This window comes from Theropithecus gelada, chromosome 7a (genome assembly GCF_003255815.1).
Source record: "Theropithecus gelada isolate Dixy chromosome 7a, Tgel_1.0, whole genome shotgun sequence".
Classification (NCBI taxonomy): domain Eukaryota; kingdom Metazoa; phylum Chordata; class Mammalia; order Primates; family Cercopithecidae; genus Theropithecus; species Theropithecus gelada.
Genome location: NC_037674.1, coordinates 3,604,786 through 3,620,559, shown reverse-complemented (window position 1 = coordinate 3,620,559; position 15,774 = coordinate 3,604,786). Strand labels below are relative to the sequence as shown.

The 15,774-nt window shown below is 52.3% G+C and overlaps 5 non-coding genes across 5 annotated transcripts; all 5 read left to right on the top strand.

Annotated features, from left to right (window-relative positions):
• The first annotated feature begins 2,451 nt into the window (after nucleotides 1-2,451).
• On the top strand, nucleotides 2,452-2,545 carry LOC112628166. Its single transcript, XR_003120340.1, has one exon. It is a non-coding gene; the product is annotated as a small nucleolar RNA SNORD116 (small nucleolar RNA).
• A 2,596-nt stretch (nucleotides 2,546-5,141) lies between these two features.
• LOC112628164 lies at nucleotides 5,142-5,236 on the top strand. Its single transcript, XR_003120339.1, has one exon. It is a non-coding gene; the product is annotated as a small nucleolar RNA SNORD116 (small nucleolar RNA).
• A 2,552-nt stretch (nucleotides 5,237-7,788) lies between these two features.
• Nucleotides 7,789-7,883, top strand: LOC112628162. Its single transcript, XR_003120337.1, has one exon. It is a non-coding gene; the product is annotated as a small nucleolar RNA SNORD116 (small nucleolar RNA).
• A 2,490-nt stretch (nucleotides 7,884-10,373) lies between these two features.
• Nucleotides 10,374-10,468, top strand: LOC112628159. Its single transcript, XR_003120334.1, has one exon. It is a non-coding gene; the product is annotated as a small nucleolar RNA SNORD116 (small nucleolar RNA).
• A 2,638-nt stretch (nucleotides 10,469-13,106) lies between these two features.
• Nucleotides 13,107-13,201, top strand: LOC112628160. The gene has a single exon (XR_003120335.1). It is a non-coding gene; the product is annotated as a small nucleolar RNA SNORD116 (small nucleolar RNA).
• Nucleotides 13,202-15,774: the final 2,573 nt, after the last annotated feature.

The following is a 15,774-nucleotide window of genomic DNA, read 5'->3' as shown; positions in this document are numbered from 1 at the left end:
CCCCCCTCCCCCTCCCTCTCCCCTCCTCCTCCCTCTCCCCTCCTCCTCCCTCTCCCCCTCCTTTACTCCCTTTCTCCCCTCCCCTCCCTTCCTTCCTTCCTTCCTTCGTTTCTTTTTTGAAACAAATCTTGCTGTGTTGCTCAGCATGGAAAGCATTGCCAAAATCATGGCTCACTGCATCCTCAACTTCCCAGGTGCTAGAGAGCCTCCCACCTCATGCTCTTGGGACCACAGGCACATGCCAACACATCTAGCTAATTGTTTTTTAATTTTTTTTTTTTGGTAGACACAGGGGGGTCTCACTGTGTTGCGCAGGCTGATTTCAAACTCATAGGCTCAAGGAATCTTCAAACCATGGCCCCCGAAAGTGTTGACATTTTAGGCATGAATTACCATGCCCATCCTGCATATGAAAGCCTTGTGAGATATATGATATGCAAATATTTCTCTCTTTTTGTGCATTTCCTGTTTCATTCTGTTGATTGTTTCCTTTCGTGTACAAATGTTTTAGGTTTGATGTAGTCTTTCTTTATGTATTTTTGCTTTTGTTGGTTATACTTTTAGTGTCATATTCAAAAAATGATTGACAAAAACAAGAAGGGTTTCCATGTATTTTCTTCTAGTTTTACAATGTCAAGATGTATCTTTAAATACTTTATTTATTTTGAGTTGATTTTTGTGTATGTTGTGAGGTAAGGATACAGTTTCCTTTGTTTTTTTTTTTTTAATTTGTGGATATCCAGTATGCCATATATGATTAGTTAGAGAAACCGTGCTCTGAGCACCCATGTCAAAGATACATTGAGTGGAGTACATGGATTTATTTCTGCATTCTTCATTCTTTTCCATTACATTGTATCTGGTTTTTGCCAGTATTCTAGTATTTTGAATTACTATAGCTTTGTTATATACTTGGAAATCATTTCGGGTCTCTTGTGGATCCAGATAAATTGTACGATTTTTTTCTCTATTTGTGGAAAAATGTGATTGTGATTTTGATGGGGATTATACTGAATCAGTAGATAACTTTGGGTAGTGTGGGTATTTTGACAATATTAATTAGTCCTGGTGGTGGTATTGAGGCGGTGTTCACCTGAGGGCATTGGGGTGAGTGATAGTGCCGTCAAGTTGGCGGCATGATGGGACGTTGCCTGGGAGGTCAGTGCATAAAAATCCTGTGGATGTGATCAGGGCAAGGGTGATGGAAGGTGATGTGTCCTGTCTGCTTGGTCCTTGTAGGGATCATCCTGTAATAAAAGGAGGCATTAACTTCGGATGTCCTGAGGGCATGGTGCAGGCACCAGGCCTGAGTGGAGGGGAAGAAGCTCATGTCTTGAGGTGCCTTGGCTACATGGGGAAGACTGCCCTTGGGCTTGATGCCGAGTTTCAGACTGACGGGCTGGCTGTTGTGATGGCACTCTCCAGTGCTAGTTGTGGTTGGTTTTCGACTAAGTACACCTCACCTGGGAGAGTGGCCAGAGACAATGTCAGTTCCAGACATCAGCAGCCCCAGGAGGAGGAGCGTGTGCTCGCACCAGGAGTGGTGGCTGTTAGGCGAGGGACCTCAGACCTATGTCTGCATGGCCTGACGTCAGAGATCACATCCTACTGATTGAAGACCTTATTCTTGAGCTGTCGGGTTGCCGCAGGGTCAGGCCTGGAGGCTGCAGCCTATGATGGCCCTTTGCAGTGTTCGGAAACATATGTGCACCCCAGGGAGGGACACACACACACACACACACACACATATACAATGAAACAACACACAGACTCAAAATAACACACACACACACAGTCTCTCACACACACACACACACACACACACACGAGCCCACAGAAAAAGGCAAATAGACACAGAAGCAGGCGTGTGCAGTAGTTCTGGCCACACATACTCCCTAGGTGTCCACAGAATGACATGGGTAAGGTATATTCATAAAGTTGGAGATCAATCATGGAGGCCAAGGACAAGCAGTTGCACTAGTTGACCCGCGGGAGAGAATGGCATGGAAGTGGTGAGCAGTGTACCTGGGCCTGTTTCTCAAGTGTATATTTGATTTCTTTACAATTCCCTGGAGAAGTTGCCTTGGGAGGCCCACCGCCTGCTCGCAAGGAAGATGGTTGATTCTTCTGAGCAATGGAGGCCCTGCAGAGTCCTGCAGTCACTGTGGCCTGGCGTCCATGGTGCACCCAATGCTGGTGGATGGCTCAATATGGTAAGCGTTTCTCTGCTCCACGTGCTGAATGAGGGTGGCTTTTGGATGTCCTAGACCTTCAAGGAGCTGTTTCTCAGCAGCAAATGGCATGACGAGTTCCACTCCTAGAGTGGATGGTCTGTGCCCATTGCTCAGTGGTGTGGCTCAGGCTTCCCCAGCATGCTGAATGTCTTTAAGGTCATCAACTCGCTCCTTCCCGGCCTGTGGTGTCAAACGTCCTGCCCCTTTGAATGTGCTTGGATCGATGATGAGTCCCCCAAAAATCATTCCTTGGAAAAGCTGAACAAAATGAGTGAGAACTCATACCGTCGTTCTCATCGGATCTGAGGTCCAGCACGTTGCCTCCCCCGGGGACTGTAGGAGCGAGGGACAACTTCCACTGGTTCCCATAGGTTCCACCACCCAGGGCATCCGCAGACAAAAGTCTCATGTCACAGGCACATTAGGAACATTCCCTCTGTGTGAGGTACATGGGTGGGAGAGTCATGGGGCATTCGGCCGCTCTGTGATGGCGTGGTGGCCGTGGAAGCAGGCAGAAATGTTGCCAGCGTAGGGGAGTGTGCTGCTGGTAAGCTCCCAGAAGGAAGAAGGAAGACCCAGACTTCACAGTGGTCATCTCAGTGCAGAAGGCCTGGTGTCTGTTTTCATGTGGAGGAGAGTCCAAGGCCCAGACCTCAGGCAGACCTTGGTCTTGATTTTTGATTAGTTGAGGACAGGGGAGTGCCAAGATGATAGGGGAGAGTGCAGAGCAGTGTCTTGGCAGACAGTGAAAGCCTCTTCAGCCCACCCTGCAGCATCGGTTACAGGAGCCCCCCTGGAAGGGATTTCTTTGCCTCCTGAGCTGTGAGATGCCTGTGGTGCAATGGTGGAGTCTTGAGCAGGAAGGTACTCCAGAGAAAAGGTGATAGAGGGCTCACATGGACATGAGTGTCATTAGCAGACTTGGGCTGTCTTTTGGCGGTGATGGACTTTCCATGGATTTTTCTGGTGGATGACAGGTTGGCCGGCAGAGGTCTTTGAGGCCAGATCCTAGGGAGCATGAGGATTAAGTTGGTGTCTGTGGCCCTGGATCACTTCCAGCCTTCCCGGGAGAGTAATGGGCTCCTCCATTGTACATATCTTCCTATAAATGGTCTCTTGGCCCACCATCGTTGGGCAGCTCCACCTGCTGCAGCTCATGTGAGCAAATACTGCTCTGGATCCTCTTTTCTGCTTGTAAAGCAGCTTCCGTCCTGAAGGTCCGGAGTGAATATGCCCTGCCCTGGCTCTGGCCCAAATCTCTGCCGTGGGCACCAGTCATACTTGGGGCTATCCAAGGAGGTCTATGCATTCCATGCAACGCGTGTGCAATCCCAGGGGTGCTGCCACAGAGTCCTTTGACTTGGGATGCCTTGCACCTCTGCATGTTGGCAATATTTAAGTGTTGGACTCCACTACACCCTAGGGGTGATGAACTGTTTTGGCTCCCTTAACTGGTTTGAAGTCTCAGTGCAGCCAGGACATCCATGCCATGTTGAAGGGCATGCGGATGACTTAGGAATGTTGGAAAGGATGGGTGGTTCTGAGCTCGCAGCTCACTCACTAGCTGCCTGCATGTAGACCCAGTGGTGGTGCTCAGGCAGTGTTGACTTTCAGGCATTGCGGCAGGCAGTAGTGCAGTCAAGTTGGTGGCATGATGGGATGTTGCCTCAGAGGTCAGTACAGGGTAGCCCTGTGGGTGTGTCCAATGCAAGGAAAATGAAAGACAGTGTGTCCTGTCTGCCTGGTCCTTGGGACATCGATTGGGGAACGTCCTGTTGGGAAAGCAGCCATTCCCTTTGTATGTCCAGAGGGCATGGTGCAGGCACATGGACTGAGTGGAGGGAGGAAGCCTGTGTCTTGAGGTCCTTTGGCTAGGTTGGGAAGACCACCTCTGGCCTTGACGCTGAGTTTCAGACCGATGTGCTGGCCATTGCAAAGTCGCCCTCCAGCGCAGGTTGTGATTGGTTTTCCACCATGTATGCCTCACCTGAGAGGGCTGAGTGTCTGCTCAGGACATCAGATGTCCCATGAGGAGGAGCATGTATTCACACCAGGGGAGGTGGCTGGTAGGCGAGCCACCTCAGGCCTATATGTCCGCATGACTTCCATGTCAAAATTTACATCCTACTGATTGAAGTCCTTCAGCTGTCGGGTTGGTGGGTTGTCAGGCCAGGAGGCTGCAGACTATGACTGCCTATTGCTGTGTTGGGAAACACATGTGTCAGGAACACATGTGGTGAGGGAGACACACACACATACATTCATATACACACATACATTCATATACACACACACACACACGCACACGCACACAGGCATGCCGAACCACAGGCAAATACACATAGCAGTGGGCGTGTGTGACCACACATGCTTTTAGTTATCCACAGAGTAACACGTGTAAAGTATCGTGGAAGCCAGGGGAATAACAGGTGTGCGCGCTACCCCGCAGGAAAGAGTGGGATTGAAGTGTTGACCAGTGGACCTGGGCCCATTTCTCAAGTGTGTTATTTGGTTTCTTTACACTTCTCAGAGGCAATTGCTGTGGGAGGCGTGGTGTAACTGCTGGAAGGAAGACACTCCATTCCTCTGAGCAACGAAGGCCACATGGAGTCCTGGATTTTATGTGGCCTGGCATCCACGGTGCACCACGTGCTGGCAGGTAACTCAGGATGGTAAGCATTTCTCTGCCCTGCATGCTGAGTGAGGGTGTCTTTTGGATTTCCAAGACGCACAAGGAGCAGGTTCTCGGCTAACCACTAATGGCATGGCGACTTCCTCTCCTAGAGTGGATGATCTGCACTCATTGCTCAGTGGCACGGCTTTATGGGGGCCGAAGGTCTTTAACGTCATTGGCTCACCCACTGCTCGGCCTGTGGTGTCAAACGTCCTGCCTCTTCAAATGTGCTTGGATCGATGATGAGTCCCCAATAAAAACATTCCTTGGAAAAGCTGAACAAAATGAGTGAGAACTCATACCGTCGTTCTCATCGGATCTGAGGTCCAGCACATTGGCTTCCCCAGGGACTGTAGGAGCGAGGGACAGCTTCCACTGATTCCCATAGGTTCCACCACCCAGGGCATCATCACACAGAGGCTCCCATCACACAGAGGTTACGAACATTCCCTTTGTGTGAGGTACACGGGTGGGAGAGTCCTGGGGGGAGCGACTGCTCTGTGGTGGTGCAGTAGCTGTGGAAGGGATGGAAATATTGCAGGCCTAGGGTAGTGTGTGCCTGATGTTGGCTTGTTGAGCTCTTCAGAAGGGTAACCTGGACCTCATGGCGGACATCTCTGAGCAGAGGACTGAGTCCTTGTTTTGTTGCCAGGGAGAGCACAAGGCCCATGTCTCAGGCAGATGTTGGTCCTGATTTTTGGTTTGCTGAGGACAAGCGAGTGTCAAGGATGATGGGGGACAGTGTATTAACAAAGGGTGTTGTGACAGATAGCCAAAGCTGCTTTGGCCCTCCACCCAGCATCCGGTCATGGAGGCCCCCCAGCAGGGATTTCTTCATCCCCTGAACCATGAGATGCCCCTGGTGCCATGGTGGAAGCCTGGACTGGAAGGTACCCCACAGAGGAGGTGGTAGGGGGCTCATGTGGACATGTGTGTCATCAGCATTGTTGCGCTGTTTTTCAGCAGTCATGGGCTTTCCATTTACTTCTCTGGTGGATGACAAGTTGGCCAGCAGCGATCTTAGAGGACAGGTCCCAGGGAATATGAGGGTCAGACTCGTGCCCCTGGCCCTCAGTCACTTCTCATCTTCCTGACATTGTAGTGGGTCCACCATTGTGCACATCTTCCTGGAAATGGTCTCTTGGCTTGCCATTGCTGGGCAGCCCCACCTGCTGCAGCTCGTGTGAGCAAGTATGGCTCTGGATCGTCTTTCCCACTTTGAAAGCAGCTTCTATCCTGAAGGCGTCCTGTGCCCTGGCCCTGGCCCAGAACTCTTCTGTGGGCATCGGTCACACATGGGGCTATCCATGGAGATCAGGTACATTCCAGGCAACATGTATACCATTCCAGGTGCCTGCCATAGAGAGTTCCTTGACTTGGGATGCCCCTGCACCTCCCGTGTTGGTAATGTTCCAGTGTTGCATTCTGCTACACCGTAAGGGTGATGAAGCATTTCAGCTCCCTCAAACAGTTTGAGGTCACAGTGCAGCCAGGACACCCATATCATATTGAGGGGCCCATGACTGCATTAGAAATGTTGGAAGGGATTAGTGGTTCTGCAGATTGCACCTTATGAGTAGCCGTGTACATGTAGATCTGGTGATGGTGCTGAGGTAGTGTAGAGTTGCAGGAGTTGGGGTGGGTGGTAGTGCAGTCAAGTTGGCTGCATGATGGGATGTTACCTCAGAGTTTAAGCCCTGTGGATGTAACCAATGCAAGGACAATGGAAGGCAGTGTGTCGTGTCAGCCTGGTCCTTGGGCGGGGACGTCCTGTTGGAGAGCAGCCATTCCCTTCGAGTGTCCTGAAGGCGCAGTGCAGGCATGTGGACTGAGTGGAAGGGAGGAAGCCCGCATCTTGAGATCCTTTGGCTAGGTTGGGAAGATTGGCTCTGGCCTGATGCCATTTTCAGACTGATGGGTTCGTCATTGAGAAGGCGCCCTCAAGTGCTGGTTGTGGTTGGTTTTTCGTCACATGAGCCTCACCTGGGAGTGTGGCCAGAGACAGTGTCAGGTCACAACATCAGGTGCCCCATGAGGAGGAGAGTGTGCTCACTCCAGGGGTGGTGGCTGGTAGGTGAGGGACCTCAGGCCTATGTCCTCATGGCCCTGAAGTCAAAGTTTGCATCCTACTGATTGAAGACCTTGGTTTTGAGCCTTTGGGTTGCAGGGGCTTCAGGTCTGGAGGCTGTAGACTATGACTTCCTGTTGTGGTGTGGGAAACACATGTGCATGCAGGAAACACACACGCTCACACTGTCACACACACAGTCATGTACAACCACAGGCAAATAGACGCAGCAACAGGTACATGTGGTCGTTCTGGCCACACATGCTTCCCAAGTGTCTAGAAAGTGACACTGTCAGGTATGTTTATAAAGATGGAGGTCCATCATGGAGGCCAAGGAGAAGTGGGCATGTGAGTTGCTCTGTGGAAAAGGGTGGCGTTGAAGCGACCAGTGAACCTGGACCCATTTCTCAAGCGTGCATTTGATTTCTTTACACTTCTCAGGGGCAGTTATCATGGGACACCCGCCGTATGCTGGCAATGAACATGGTCAGTTCTTCTCAGCCACAAAGGCCCCCAAAGTCCTGGAGCTGGTGTGGCTTAGCATCCACGGTGCGCCCCCTGCTGGTGGATGGCTCAGGATGGTAAGCATTCCTCTGCCCTGTGTGCAGAGGTGTCTTTTGAATTTCTGGTACCTGCAAAGAACTGTTTCTCAGCAGGCTACTAATGGCATGGTGAGTTCCACTCCCAGAGTCGATGGTCTGTGCCCATTGTTCAGTGGTGTGGCTCTGGGTTCCCCAGGAGGCCGAAGGTGTCATCGGCTCACCCACTGCCCAGCCTGTGATGTCAAACGTCCTGCCCCTTCGAATGTGCTTGGATCGATGATGAGTCCCCTATAAAAACATTCCTTGGAAAAGCTGAACAAAATGAGTGAGAACTCATACCGTCGTTCTCATCGGATCTGAGGTCCAGCACATTGCCTCCCCCGGGGACTGTAGGAGCGAGGGACAACTTCCACTGGTTCCCATAGGTTCCACCACCCAGGGCGTCCACGGATGAAAGTCTCACATCACAGGCACAATAGGAACATTCCGTATGTGTGAGGAACACGAGTAGAAGAGTCATGGAGGAATCGGCTGCTCTGTGATGTCATGGTGGCTGTAGAAGTGGGTAGAATTGCAGACCTAGGATCATGTGCAACTGATCTGGGCTTAGTGAGCTCCCAGGAAGGGAGACCCTGACCTCCCGATGGGCGTCTCTACGCAGAGGACTGGGTCTTTGTTTTTATGCCAAGGAGAGCAAAAGGCCCAGACCTCAGACAGACCTTGGTCTCGATTTTCAGTTATCTGAGGAGAGGGGAGTGCCAAAGTGATGGGGGACAATGGAGAGCAATGGGTGTTGTGGCAGACAACCAAAGCCTCTTTGGCCCTCCCCCTAGTGCTGGTTACAGGGACCCCCCGGCAGGGATTTCTTTGCCTCCTGAGCCATGAGTTGCCCATGGTGTGGTGGCTGAGCCTGGGCAGGACAGTACCTCAGAGCAAAGGTGGTAGAGGGCTCACATGGACATGTGTGTCATCAGTGTTCTTGGGCTGTCATTTGGCAGTGATGGGCTTTCCATGGATTTCTCTTGTGGATGACAGGTCAGCCCGTGGTGTTTTCAAGGGCAGATCCAAGGAGCATGAGGGTCGAGCTGTATCCCGTTGCCCTGGGTCACTTCCGGTCTTCTTGGGAGAGTAGAGGGCTCCACCGTTGTGCGCATCTTCCTGGAAATGGTCTCTTGGCCCACCATTGCCGTGCAGCCCTACACGCTGCAACTCATGTGATGAAATAACTGCTGTGGATCTTACTTCCTGCTTTGAAAGCAACTTCCATCCCGAAGACTTTCAGAGGGAACGTGCCCTGGCCCTGGCCCTTGCTCGGAACTCTCCTGTGGGATTCCGTCACACTTGGAGCTGTCCATGGAGGTCCATGTGCATTCCAAACAATGCGTATTTCATCCCAGGTGCCTTCCATGGAGGGTCCCTTGACTTGAGATGCTTCCACTCCTCTGCACGTTGGTGATATTCAAGTGTTGAATTTAGCTATGCCCTAGGCGTGATGAAGTGTTTCAACCCCATTAGTCTCAGCGCAGCCAGAACAGTCATGCCATGTTGAAGGGCATGCCAATGGCTTAGGAAAGTTGGGAAGGATTGGTCATTCTGTGGCTCGCAGCTCACTTAGTAGCCACGTGCATATAGACTTGGTGGTGGTTGTCAGACGGTGTTGACTAGCAGGTGTTGGGGAGGATGGTACTGCATCCAAGGTGGCTGCGTAGTGGGATGTTGCCTTGGAGGTCGGTGCAAGGAAGGCCTTTGAGTGTGATCAATGCAAGGATGATGGGAGGCCATGTGTCCTGTCTGCCTGGTCCTTGGCGCGTTAGGCAGGGACGTCCTGTGGGAAAAGCAGCCATTCCCTTCAGGTGTCCTGAGGGGCATGATGCAGCTACATTGACTGAGTGAAGGAGAGGAAGCCCATGTCTTGAGGTCGTTTGCCTAGATTGGGCAGACTGCCTCTGGCCTTGATGCCGAGTTTCAGAGTCACGTCCTGGCCGTTGCAAAGGCATGCTCCAGTGCTGGTTGTGATTGGTTTTGTGCCAGGTGCACCTTTCCTGGGAGTGCTGCCAGAGATGGTGTCTGGTCAGGACATCAGATGCCCTGTGAGGAGGAGCTTGTGCTCAGGCTAGGGATGGTGGCTGTTATGTGAGGGACCTTGGGCCTATGTCTGCATGGCCCAAGGTCAGAGTTTACATCCTGTTGATTGAAGGTCTTGGTCTTGAATTGTCCGGTTGATGGGGGCTCAGGCCTGGAGGCCACAGACTCTGACTACATGTTGCCATGTTGGTAAACTCATGTGTTGGAAAACACATGTGCGTGAGGGAGACACACACACACACACACACACACACACACACACACACGCATGCACATAGCCACTGAGCAATGGGTGTGTGTGGTCATTCTGGCACCACACGCAGCTCCGAAGTGTTTGCAGAGTGCCACTAGTAAGGTACAATCATGGAAACAGAGGTCACTCATGGAGGCCAACAGAAGGAAGACGTGCAAGTTGCCACGCATGAACGAATGGCACTGAAGTTTTGACCAGTGGAACTGGGCCTGTTTCTCAAGTGTGTATTTGATTTGTTTACACTTCTCAGGGGCAGTTGCCATGGGAGGCCCGCCGCCTGCTGGAAGGAAGATGGTCAATTCTTTTGAGCCACAAAGGCCCTGCAGAGTCCTGGAGTCAGTGTGGCCTGGCTTCCTGGGTGCACCTTGTGCTGGTGGATTGCTCAGGATGGTAAGCATTTCTCTGCCCCATGTGCTGAGTGAGGGTGTCTTTTGGATTTCCAAGACCCACCATGAGCTGTTTCTCACAAGGCCACTAATGGCATGGTGTCAAACATCCTGCCTCTTCAAATGTGCTTGGATCGATGATGAGTCCCCCATAAAAACATTCCTTGGAAAAGCTGAACAAAATGAGTGAGAACTCATACCGTCGTTCTCATCGGAACTGAGGTCCAGCACTTGCCTCTAGCAGAGACTATTGGAGTGAGGGACAGCTTCCGCTAGTCCCTGTAGGTTCCACCACCCAGGCCGTCTGCAAGTAAATGTCTCCCATTACACACACATTAGGAACATTCCCTTTGTGTGAGGTACACGATTAGGAGAGTTGTGGAGGGACTGGCTGCTGTGTGATGGCGTGGTGGCTGTGGAAGCGGACAGAAAAATCGCAGGCCTAGAGGAGTGTGTGGCATACCTGGGCCTGGTGAGCTGCCAGGAGGGGAGACCTGGACCTTGTGTCAGCCATCCTCACACACAGGAGAGGGTCTTGGTCCCCCTACTATGGAGAGCATGAGGTCCTAGCCTTAGGCAGACCTTGATCTTGCTTTTCAGTTAGCTGAGGACAGGGAAGTGCCAAGGGTGATGGGGGAGAGTGCAGAGCAATGGGTGTTGCAGCAGATGGCCAAAGCCTCTTTGACCCTCCCCCCAGCATTGGTCTCAGGGTCACCCCAGCATGGATTTCTTTGCCTCCTGAACTGTGAGATGCTGGTGGTGTTGTGGAGACCTGGGTAGGACGTATTCTCTGGTATTCCAGAGAAAAGGTGGTAGGGGGCTCACGTGGACAGGTGTGTGTCATCAGTGGTCTTGGGCTGTCTGTGTGCTGGACTTTCTGTGTATTTCTCTGATGGGTGACAGATTGGGCAGCAGGGGTCTTCAAGGAAAGTTGCCAGGTGTGTGAGATTTGGGCTGCTCCCTGTGGCCCTGGGTCACTCCGATCTTCCTGGCAGAGTTATGGGCTCCACAGTTGTGTACATCTTCCTGGAAATGGTCTCTTGGCCTGCCATTGCCAGGCGCCCCACTTGCTGCAGCTCGTGTGAGCAAATGCTGCTCTTAATCCTTTTTTTCACTTTGAAAGCAGCATCCGTCCCAAAGGCGTCCAGAGGGAATGTGCCCTGGCCCAGGCCGAGTACCGTCCTGTGGTCTCCAGTCACGTGTGGGCCTGTCCATGGAGGTCTGTGTCCATTCCGGGTGTTGCCACAGAAAGTCTCTTGACTTTGGATGTCTCCATGCCTCTGCATGTTGACGATGTTCCAGTGTTGGATTCCGCTATGCCCTATGCATGATGAAGCATTTTAGCTCCCTTAACCAGTTTGAATTCACAGTGCAGCCATGACAGCCATGCTACTTTCAAGGGCACATGGTTGGCTTAGGAAAGTTGGAATGGATTGGTGCTTCTACAGCTCACAGCTCACTTAGTAGCTGCATGCATGTGGACCGGGTGGTGTTGATACAGTGTTGACTTGCCAGTGTTGGGGTGGGTAGTAGTGCGGTCAGATTGGCTGCATGATGGGTCATTGCTTCTGAGGTCAGTGCAGGGATGCCCTGTGGGCGTGTCCAATGCAAGAATGATGACAGGCGGTGTGTCCTGTCAACCTGGTCCTTGTGGTTCAGGTAGGGACGTCCTGTTGGAAAAGCAGCCATTTTCTTTGGGTGTCCTGAGGGCACAGTGTGGGCACATGGACTGAGTGGAGGGGAGGAGGCGTGTATCTTGAGGGCCTGTGGCTGGGTTGCTAGTTTTGCCTCTGGCCTTAATGCTGAGTTTCAGACCAATGTGCTGGACTTTGCAAAGGTCCCCTCTGGAGCTGGTTGTGGTTGGTTTTGCACCAGGTTGCACCTCACCTAAGAGAGTGGTCAGAGACAGTGTCTTGTGATGACATCAGCATTCCCATGAGGAAGAGGAGTAGCCTGTACTCCTGCCAGAGGTGGTGGCTGCTAGGTGAGAGACCTGTGACCTGTTTCCACATGGCCCCAAGGTCAAAGTTCACATCCCACTGTTTGAAGGCGTGGGTCTTGAGCCATCAGGTTGCTGGGTGGATCAGGTCTGGAGGCTGCAAACTATAACTGCCCATTGTGGTGTTGGCACCCACGGGTGCATTAGGGAGACAAACATACACCCATTTCAACTAACATTCTCACACATACACACACACACTCTCATACACTCACACTCATACTCACACTCTATCCCACACACACACACAGGCACAGTCATAGGCTAATAGATGCAGCAGTGTGCACGTGCAGTGGTTCTGGCCACACATGCTTTTAGGTGTCCACAGAGTGACACGGGTAAGGTATATTCATGGAGATGGAGGTCAGCCGTGGAGGCCAAGGAGAAGCAGGTGTGTGAGTTGCTCTGTGGGAAAGAATGGCATTGAAGTGTCCAGTGAACCTGGGCCTGTTTCTCAAGCATGCATTTGATTTGTTTACACTTCTCAGGGACAGTTGCCGTGGGAGGTCCGCTGCCTGCTGTCAGGGAAGATGGTCGATGCTTCTGAGCAACATAGGCCCACGTGGATTCCGTGTGGCCTGGCATCCACTGTGCACCCCGTGCTGGCGGGTGGCTCAGGACGGTAAGCATTTTTCTGCCCCGTGTGATGAGAGACAGTGGCTTTAGAATTTCCGAGACCTGCAAGGAACAGTTTCTCAGCAGGCCATTAATAGCATGGTGAGTTCCACTCCCAGAGTGGATGGTCTGTGCCGGTTGGTCAGTGGTGCAGCTCTGGCTTCCCCAGGGTGCCGAAGTTCTTTAATGTCATCGGCTCGCCCACTGCCCAGCCTGTGGTGTCAAACATCCTGCCTTTTCAAACGTGCTTGGATCGATGATGAGTCCCCCAAAAAAACATTCCTTGGAAAAGCTGAACAAAATGAGTGAGAACTCATACCGTCGTTCTCATCGGATCTGAGGTCCAGCACGTTGCCTCCCCTGGGGACTGTAGGAGTGAGGGACAACTTCCACTGATTCCCATAGGTTCTACCACCCAGGGCGTCCACAGATGAAAGTCTCACGTCACAGGCACAATAGGAACATTCCGTCTGTGTGAGGTACATGAGTGGGAGATTCGTGGGGGCACTGGCTGCTCTGTGATGGCGCAGCGGCCATGGAAGAGGGGAGAAATGTCGCGATCCTAGGGGAGTGTGCGGCTGACCTCAGCCTGGTGAGCTTTCAGGAAGGGAGGCCTGGACCTTATGGCTGGAGTCTCCGTGCAGAGGGCAAGGTCTCAGTTTTGCTACCAAGGAAAGCACAAGGCCTGGGCCTCGGGCAGACCTTGTTCTTGATTTCTGGTTAGCTGAGGACAGGGGAGTTGCCAAGGGCAGTGATGGAGAATGCATAGCAATGGGTGCCACGGGAGACAGCCAGTGGCTCTTCAGCTCTTCCACCAGTGTTGGTCAAAGTGTCCCCCCAGCACATATTTCTTTGCTTCCCGAGCCATGAGACGTGTGCTTTGGTGGTGAAGGTGTAGACTGGATGGTATCCAAGAGAAAAGGTGCTAGAGGGCTCTCATGGATGTGAGTGTCATCAGCTTCATTGGGTTTTAATTTGGCAGCGATGGGCTTTCCATGGATTTCTCTGGTGGACGACAGGTTAGCCAGGGCAGGTCTTTGAGGGCATTTTTCCGGGCAAATGAGTGTCAGGATGGTGTCCATGGCCCTCGGTCACTTCTGGTCTTCCCAGCCAAGTAGTGGGCTCCACCGTTGTGCACATCTTCCTGGAAATGGTCTGTTGGCCTGCATTGTCGGGCGGCCCCACCTGCTGCTGCTCTTGTGAGCAAATACTGCTCTGTATCATTCCCGCTTTCCATCCCAAATATGTCCAGAGCGAATGTGCCCTGGCCCTGGACTCTCATGTGGGCCCCAGTCATGCATGGGGCTATTCATGGTCTGTGTGCATACCGAGCAGTGCATTTGCAATCCCAGGGGCATTGCCACAACGAGTCTCTTGACTTGGCATGTCTCCATACCTCTGTGTGCTGGTGATGTTCTAGTGTTGGACTCCGCTGCTCCCTAGGCGTGATGAAGCATTTCAGCTCCCGTAGCTGGTTTGAAGTCACAGAGCAGGCAGGACAGCCATGCCACTTTCAAGGGCACACAGTTGGCACAGGAAAATTGGAAAGGATTGGTTGTTGTACATCTTGCAGCTCTCTTAGTAGCTGCATGCACGTAGACCTGATGCTGTTGATGCAGTGTTGACTTGCTGGCGTTGGGGTGGTGGGTGGTACTGTGACACTGGCTGCATGATGCGATGTTGTCTCAGAGGTCAGTGCAGGGAAACTCTGTGGGTGTATCCAATGCAACGACAGTGTTACAGGCAGTGTGTCCTGTCTGCCTGGTCCTTGGGGAGTCAGGTGGAGACGTCCTTTTGGAAATGCAGCCATTCTCTTTGGGTGTCCAGAGGGCATGGTGTGGGCACATGGGTTGAGTGGAGGAAAGGAAGTGTGTGTCTTGAGGTCCTTTGGCTAGGTTGGGAAGACTACCTCTGGCCTTGATGCTGTGTTTCAGAGCCATGTGCTGGCCATTGCAAAGGCGCCCTCCAGTGCTGGTTGTAGTTGGTTTTCCATCAGGTGCACCTCACCTGGTAAAGGGGCCAGAGACAGTGTCTGGTCATGACATAAGATGCTTTGTGAGGAGGAGAATGTGTTCATGCCCGGGGTAGTGGCTGTTAGGCAAGGGACCTTGGACCTCTTTCCTCATGGCCTTGAAGTCAAAGTTCACATGCTATTGATTGAAGGCCTGGGTCTTGAGCCTTTGGTTTTGTGGGGTTGGTTCCGGTCTGGAGGCTGCAGACTGTGACTGCCTGCTGGGGTGGTGGGAAACACATGTGCATGAGGGGGACACATCCACACAGAGACACTCACACTCATGCACACTCGTGTGCACAGCCACAAATAGATGCAGCAATGGGCATGTGCAGTTGTTAGGCCACAGACACTTGTAGGTGTCCATGGAGTGACATAGGTAAGGTATGAATGGGTCTTTGAGGGCATGTCTCTGGGCAAGTGAGTGTCAGGATGGTGTCCATGGCCCTGGGTCACTTCTGGTCTTCCCAGCAGAGTAGTGGTATGAATATGGAGATGGAGGTCAGTCCTAGAGTCCAAGGAGAAGCAGAGATACGAGTTGCCCCATGGGAAAGAATGACATTGACATGGTGACCAGTGGACGTGGGCCTGTTTCTCAAACATGCATTTGATGTCTTTACACTTCTCAGGAGCAGTTGCCTTGAGATGCCCACTGCCTGCTGGCACAGCAGATGGTCATTTCTTCTGAGCAATGGAGTCCCCACTGAGTCATGGAGTCGGTGTGGCCTGGCATCCGCGGTGCACCCTGTGCTGGTGGATGGCTCAGGACGGTAAGCATTCCTGTGTCCCGCGTGCTGCGTGAGGGTGTCTTTAGGATTTCTGAGACCCACAGGGAGCAGTTCTTCAGGCCGTTAAGGGCATGGCCGAGGCCTTTAAGGTTATCAGCTCGTGCACTGCCCAGCCTGTG